This window comes from Phalaenopsis equestris, unplaced genomic scaffold (assembly GCF_001263595.1).
Source record: "Phalaenopsis equestris unplaced genomic scaffold, ASM126359v1 Scaffold233290, whole genome shotgun sequence".
NCBI classification, from domain to species: Eukaryota; Viridiplantae; Streptophyta; class Magnoliopsida; order Asparagales; family Orchidaceae; genus Phalaenopsis; species Phalaenopsis equestris.
This window is the reverse complement of record NW_018251241.1, coordinates 6158-14765: the sequence shown is the minus strand read 5'-3', so window position 1 is coordinate 14765 and position 8608 is coordinate 6158.

Genomic DNA, 8608 nt, shown 5'->3' with positions numbered 1-8608 from the left:
ACTAGTGGTTTAGCGACTAGTGGTTTAGCGGAAGTCTCTAAACTTGAAATTAAGAGAATTTTGGAAAAGAGTGTTAATCCTATTAAAATGGATTAGTCTACTAGATTGGATACTGCATTCTGGGCATACAGGACAGACTATAAGACACCTATAGGAATGTTCCCTTATAGACTAATTTTTGGGAAGACTTGTCACTTGCTAGTTGAATTGGAGCTTAAAGCTTATTGGGCGATAAAATAATTCAATTTTAATTTAAAAGAAGCTGGTGAGAAAATATTATTACAATTGAATGAGCTTGAGGAAAGCTTGAGGTGAATGAGCTTGAGGAAATTAAGAATGAATCTTACGATAATGTGAGGATTTATAAGGAAAAGATGAAATAATGACATGATTGGAAGATAATTAAAAAAATAATTTGAACCTGAACATGAAATTTTATTATACAATAAAAGATTGAAATTATTTCCTGAAAAATTGAAGTCTAGGTGGAAAGGGTCATTCAGAGTTATAAAAGTCTATCCCTATGGGGCAGTTAATATTGATGAACCCAAGACTAGAAGAATATTTAAAGTGAATGGACACAGATTGAAATCATATTTTGATGGTCAAAGACCAGCTTTTAAAGAGACTGTAATGTAGACTGTAATGTTGGGTCACCTTAATGTTGGGTCACCTAGAATAAGACTAGGAATGTCAGGCTGACGACATTAAACCGAGCGCTTTTTGGGAGGCAACCCATATGTATCGTTGTTTAGTTAGTTTTTGAGTTTGTTTTGTTTGAATTATTTTATATATATTTATGTTTATATCTTTATGTGGTCTGTGTATTTGATAAAATACTTTGAAACATCTTTATTTACCTAATTTCATGGAAAAATTGAGAACATTTTGGATGGAAATTGAAACCGCAAAAATTTTGGAACTGGCGCATGATGCGCCAGATTGACGCGTGATGCGCCACTTTCTAGAGAGCTGGCACATGATGTGCCAGATTAGCGCATGATGTGTCGAGTGTCTGAAAATGATTCAAATGGTGTTTTTTTGGCGATTTATTCTCCATATAACTTCTAAAAACTGACTTCAAACCAAAATTTAGGGGGGGAAACGAGGGAAGAGTCACCACTAGGAAGAGTCACCACTTTTCAAATCCTATGGCTTCCCACTCTAAAAACTCCGCTAGATTTTGAATTTTCAACCGGATAAAGTTCATCAATTTTTATGCACAGAAATTATAAGATCGATTTCTAGTGAAGAAGAGGCTTATCAAAGAAAGGATAATTGTGAATCGAGGATTTAACACACCGAATGCTCGAGTGGAAGAGACTATTGTGCAGAGGCATTGGGAGGTGTTTTCCTACACTATTGTTGTTGTTTTTGTTCCTATAGTAAAAGGATTTTATGAAAATCTTCATGGGATCAACCAATGAATTGGGATCAACCAATGAATGCATGGGATCAACCAATGAATGACTTACGTGCGAGGCAAGTTTGTGCAATTCACTCCTTCAAGAATAAACGAGATTTTTATGATTGAAAATGTGTCTATCTGCCCTTATGTAAACTTTACCCCGACAAAAGAGAATATAAATAAACTCTACCGCTACCTTACAGATGAAAATGCAAATTGGTTGACCAAAGATGATGGAAATGTAGGTTCTCCTTTGTCATTTTTAAATCCAGTTTCAAAAGCTTGACACTTCTTTATTGCATCAAAATTACTGTCTACCATGAAAATTAGTAAGGTAACTAAGGAGAGTGTCATTCTAAACTACTGTATTCAAACTTGAAAACCTATTGCTGTTAGAGCTATTATTGTGAAATTGGTTTTGGGTTTGATTGTGAATGGATCTACAACTGGACTGGGAGATCCATGCACTATTTTCCTATTATGTAGTCAATCACAAGTGGCTTATGAAAGTTGGAAAAAAGTGTTACTTCCTTGGAAGCCGATGGATCCAAAATTCTATTGCAACTGTATTGGAATGAGAGATGAAAATGATATGAATGTATTAATAGATCAAGGATCTTATATAGAGAAAGATGTTCAGAATCTCATGCACGTGATTGGGAATATTACTAAAATGATGGATCATCTGGATTGGAGATTGAAGGAACATTTTGAACATATACAGCATATTGAAGATGGATTGGTACGTATGTTCAAGAAACATGCTAGGATTTAGGTGGAAAATTCAACTAATGAATTTCCATTTCAACCTGTCTACAACCTATATGTGCACTACCAATCTATGGGAGATATCCAGGAGGACGATAGTGAAGAAAATGTTTAATCTTAATTTATGCACATAAAATTTTGTTTAGTACTGTTTGTTTTAGTTTGTTAAGTTAGATTGCATTGCATTTCCTTTCTAATGATAAGTTAGATTGCATTTCCTTTCTAATGAACACTATCTATGTTAATTGATGTTTAGATTTCAGTATTATTTCAGTATTAGGATGTTGGTTTGATTTAGAACACTGAATTTGATCTTTATTGGCTTGAAAAATGTTAGTTTGTAATAGCATGAAAAGTTTTGTGTTAGTGTGATGTTTATATATTAGAAAGACTTATTTGAGTCAAATAGAAGTTGACGTAAAGCGGTACGGAGTAGATTTCCAAAAAATCTGAAATCTGGTGAATTTGAGCTCTAGTGCATGCTGCGCCAAAATTCCAAACACACCTTATTGCCTAGAAAATTGTGAAATCGCATGGAAAAACTCCATTTTCGCTGCTTGAGTTGTCACCTACCTTAAGACCTTGGTCTAGGGCAGCACATTGTGGGCTAAAGAGAAGAATTCAGATGCTAAAAACCATAGATTTTACCTTCTCTTGGTAAGAGCTTCACTTTAACTTAGACATTTTTATTTTCACCAGGGATTTGGGAAATCCAAATTTTGGGATTTTTTTATGAAAAGATCTTGGAGTGAACTCATGGTGAAAAGTTTCTTACCAAATAATCTTGCTTGAGGAGTTATATTTTTGATTTAGTGATTTATTTGGACTATATTTAGACTTTCGTAGAATTTTCAAATGGCTCCCCGAGTTAAGAGAGGAAGGTCGTCCGAGGACATTGATGCACGAAGATTTGTTAGTTTCAAAGCCCAACATAGTTACAATACTCAGATAGAGACAAAAAGAATCATCCAAGAACAGGCGTTTGCAAACTCGGTGGCTTGGTCGAGAGACTGATTCTTGCCAGAAATTGGGAAAGATTCTGCTACTTCACTTCCGTAGAAAATGTCCCGATGGTTCGGAAGTTTGATGCAAACCTAAGGTTCACTGCTGAAGGTCACATCTTGGTGAGAGGTAAGCTGGTTAAATTTTCTGCTGAAAGGATCAATGATTTTTATGGGCTTAAGAACATATTTCATGATGAATATGCTACATTTGTGATAACTGATTCATCACTGGAGGAAGTGATTGCATTTTTGACTGGTGAAAGAGGGGAATGGAAGATTAAGAATAACAAGATAGTTAACTTCCCTGCTTCCATATTGACTATTCAGTCAAAAGTATGACACCACTTCATTTCTGCCAAACTATTGTCCACGAATCATTTGGCTCATTTTACTAAAGACGGGGTTGTACTAAATTATTGCATTTAGAACATGAATGTAATAAATGTTGGTGCCCTTATAGTTCAGCATGCTCGGAGTATAGCTGATAGTTCTACAGCTGGAGGTTTGGGATACCCTGTCCTGATTTTCATTTATGTGAACAATCAGGAGTAGAATTTTATAAAAATGAAGAGAGATTACAACCACAAAATCCGATTGGGAGACACATGATTCAAAGAGTAGAATCATTTATTGAATCTAGAAGTGGAAGAAGGGATAGGCCCTCTACATTTGTTGTAGAGGCATCTACTTCTCGATCTACATCGCTTGAAGGTATTATGGACCAACTCATGATTCAACAAATGGACATAGTTAATATTCAGATAGGAGTGGGAGAGATAGGAGCAAGGAATGCATATAATGATGAATATCTGCAAAGGAGAGTACAACATGATATTGATTTTGAGAATGCCATGGTAAGACATCTTAGGGGTGAACCTAATGTGGACCTTCTGTATGCCCCATTTTCACTCCCTATACTCCTATTCATGATGAAGAAGAAGAAGAAGAAGAATTAGATGATGAAGAAGAAGGAGACGAGGATTGATATTTTATGAGTTTAGTTTAGTTTGTTTTTTATGTTTGATTGTTATTGGTGTTTGTATTATGATGTGCTTTTATTTAAAAACTATTGTATTAAAAAATTTAATGTTGTGTTATGAACTGAATCTGTAATAGTAAATGTAGACTTTCATTTTTCCTGCATTTTTAGTATTTTCAGTTTAGATTTTTAGTTTTTGTATTAATGTTTTTTTCTTAGCAAGTTCTCTAAAATATATTATGTTTTATTTATTGATTTAAAGCATATATGTAGTTTTACAGTAGTACCTGCAGTATACCAAAGCCCAATTTCATAGTCAGAAATCATCTACATGTTAGTTTTTATTTTCATGCATTTACTGTTTTCTTTCACCTACTAAATTTTATACTAAAAATATTTTTAAAAATCACTTAAGAACTTAAGTTTGGGGGAAAGAAAAATTTCTTTTAAAAAAGAGTAAACTAAAATTTATTTGTCCTTAAGTAACTATATTTTTAAACTTAACTTAACATGGCCTGGGATATTAAGATTTAACTTTAAAGGACTATACTTATGCTTATAAATATTACCGCAAATTTAATTAAAAAAGTTTTAAATAATGAAAATTAAATTCTAAAGTTAAAGATATTTGGTATGCTAGGATAAGAGTATAATTTTTTATTTAAAGTAAGGAAAATTATATTTTTGAAGTGTTAAGAATTTTAGAGTTTCATGTAAGAACAAAAGAATGAGACTTTATGAAAAATCATAAGCTAATATGAATTTGTAAAGTGAAGAAAGGTAAGGAGTTTTAACTTTTAGAAGAGGATAGTGAAGTTCAAAATTATTAAAGGTTATCCAGATATAGTAATCCTCACTTAAAAAAAATAAGAAAATAAAGTATTGAAAAGATCCTAAAAGAAAAGAAAAAAAAAGAAAAAGAAAAGAAAAATAAGTGAGGAGAAGCTTGAGGAGATGCCTAATAAAAAAATGACTTCACTTGAATAAACATAAAGAAAGAGTTTTATTACATTTTCTAAACTTGTATTGAAGTATTAGTAGCATTCCTAGTAAAGTTTTCATGAAGTTATTTTTAATATGAATGTTCTAAATATTCTTAATGTGATAAATTGCAATTTTTTTTGAAATGAATAGAGATTCAAAAATATTAAATTTGATTACTAAATATTCCTAGACTTAGAGTTTGAATCCAAGTTATTAAAGGGTTTTTCTTAAATTTTTCTATTCTACTTCTTAAACTAAAGTATAGAAGTTATAAATTAATCTCTATCCTAAGTCATACACATTTATGTGATAACAGTGTCACTTGAGGACAAGTAACATTTAAGTTTGGGGGATTTCGATACACCAAAATAATATACTGTTTTAAGTACTTAATTATGCATATTTTTGGTGATATAACACTTTAAAGAAATGTATTTTTGTGTTTTTGTTGCAGATATATTATTTTTAATTATTTTGAGCAAAAATGGTAAAAAGACGAAATTTGGAGCAAAAACAACGAATTTTGGGATTCTGGCGCATGATGCACTAAAATCCAGAGAACTGGCACATGATGCACTAGAGATGACTTTTTCAAATTAAGGCGGTTTGAGACAAATTTTCGTAAATTTTCAAAGAGAGACTTGTTCTACACACCTCTTGGAGTAATTCAATGCATCTATACACTTTGGAAGGTTCTTTTATGAAGGGTTTATGAAGGGATGGAAGGTTCTTTTATGAAGGGATGTGACTCTTGGATCAAATGACACATCTTTTGAATTCAAAAGAGTTGACTTTTGAGGGAAATTTTGAAGGGAATTTTGAATTCTTTTCCAAAGGAGGCAGCCAAAAATAAAAGAAGAAGACTTGAATAGTTGAAGGGGCGTGGCGAGAGAGAGAGAGAGAAATGGGGCGTGAGTTTGAGATATAGAGAGAAGAAGAGATTTTCTTCTAGGGTTGTAAGAGGAGAGGGATGGTGAGAGATTTCTTCTTCATTACACTTCTAAGAGAGAATTGAGAGTGATTATAAAAAGAGAAAGGCTTGGAGAGAACTTCTAAAGATTTTCTTGAGAAGGATTGTGAGATAAGTTGTATTTTTATTTCTTTTGTTTTGTAAACTTGTTTTTATATATGAAATTTGTGTTTTTTCGTATCCTTCTCATGAATTCTGAGTAGTCTTCTTTATTCCTCTCCCTACTTTGAGATATGGTTTTGTGAAGAATAGATTTTGTTATTCACGATTTTAAATAATAATAATTTGTGATGATTTAAACTCTGCTCTTCATTTACTTTTCGATCTGGTCAATTGAAATGTAAAAACTTGTTGAGAGACATGTTCTTAAATGAGATATGATTTCTACAACATAGGGAGAATCACATTTGATTTCATGGGACAGTATGTCATTCATGGGATTTGGTGCTGACCGGCTACTTTATATATGCTTCAAAATATAAGATAAATATAGACGTAATAAATATTCAATAATTGTAAAGTCACACTTATCAACACAAGTATACGTATCGCTCAAGTAATATAGGGCTCTAATAGAGTCCTAGATATTGATCCCACAGGGAGTGGTTTAGAACTGTGAACTAAGATTTTAAAAAAGCAATACTTTAATCGTAACAACGAAGTTTAATTTCCTTATCTGTCATTAATAGTCAATTGAAATAAATATATAATTTTAATAACTAATAAATAACTAATGATACTAATGAGGGCTTAAATATGATATTCAATATATAAGAAAGCATCCTTCTCCTTGTCAAGAAATTATAGAGAATGTATAAAGTGAATTGGTTCAAATTATATTGTGCCAAATAGGAGCATACCTATTCTTTACCCTTTGGTCCAGGCATAAAGAACATTGACTAATCCTACGCTTGTCTACTGAATCTGCAGCTAGGCTGGGAGGATACCATCTCTCACTTCAGAGCTCCCACGTTCCCCTCGTCTGAGGGCTAACATCTACACTTCAGCACCCAAACGATAGGTTCGAATTGGGGATTTTAATCTGTCACTCTAAAATCTCCAATTCTACGCCCAATAATATTATTTCCCTATTTATTTGCACCCAACTTCCAAGGGCTTTGACCTCCTTGAATCTTGGATGTAATCTTCAATTTTCATGGCTTCACCAATTCAAATCACCATTTCACAAATCTCAAGACAAGGAGAAAGATAGAGAAAACTACTCAGATCTCATGGGAAAAACACAATAAAACTCGGAATTCATATATAAAATCAAAGTCATACAAACTACAACAAGTAAATAACTTACCTCTAATTTCTTCCCAAGAACACTCCTCGAAGTTCCTTTGAATCTCTTCCTTTCTTTACAGCATACATAATTCCTCTTCGAAGTAGCAAGGAGGAAGAAATCTCTCACTTTCCCTCCACTCTTACAATCTCTCGAAGAATTCCTCATACTTTTTACACTCTAACAAACACTAACCTCCAGGAACTCTAGACTCTCTTCCAACCCCCCTTTCTTCTCTATCAATTTTTGACCAAAATAGTCTTTTAAAGTTGTGGATGAGCTTTCCCAAGTGTTGCCTAAACATCCCTTAAAAAATTGGCTTTGTCCAAAGCTTGAGTAGCATACCCTCCGAGCTCACCGTCGGCGGCCTCGAGGTCGCTGTCGGCGGACTTCTGGAGAATTTTGTCTTGTAGCCTCGAGAAAAAATTGTCGTCGGCGCCCTTAGTTCAAACCTCCACATTTTAGTCCTTTTCGCTCCAAATTTGCTCCTTTTTGCATCTTTTTGCTCCATTGACCTTCATTCATCATTCCTGCAACAAAACATCAAAAATACCTTTCTTTGAAGTTCAATATCATTAAAAACAGTATAAATAGGTATGAAAATCTTAACATATTTTCCTTTGGTCAAAATCCCCCAAACTTAAATATTACTTGTCCTCAAGTAATTTTAATATTATATAAAATTTATGATCTACTGCAGTAAAATTTTAATTCAGAAATATAGAAGTTTTATTTAAATAAATATCATAGTGAGATTTTCAGAAAAAATTCAAGTAATTGAATTAACTTTGTAGCCACAAGATTATCTAGTCATCAAGTTTTAAAGTTCTAGTCTTCTATTCATTTCAAGAATGACTATATATTGCAATATTAAGTCACCTAGAATTTCCAAAAGATAGAAACTTCATGAGATCTCTACTAGTAAAAGACCTATTCCATAAATAAAAGTTCAGGAATGTATTTAAGTTTTCCCTTTAGGTATGTCCAGTGAAGCCAATTTTTTATTAGGCATATCCTCAAGCTTCTCCTCACTTTAATATTTTTTTCTTTCTTTTTTTTTTCTCTTTTTCATTTGGATTGCTTTCAATCCTATATATTTTTGTTTTCTTTTCAGGGATTGTTTTCAATTCTTTTTTTTTTCCTTTTTCAAGTGAGGATTACTATATCTGGATAGCCTTTAATGATTTTGAACTTCACTTTTCTTTCC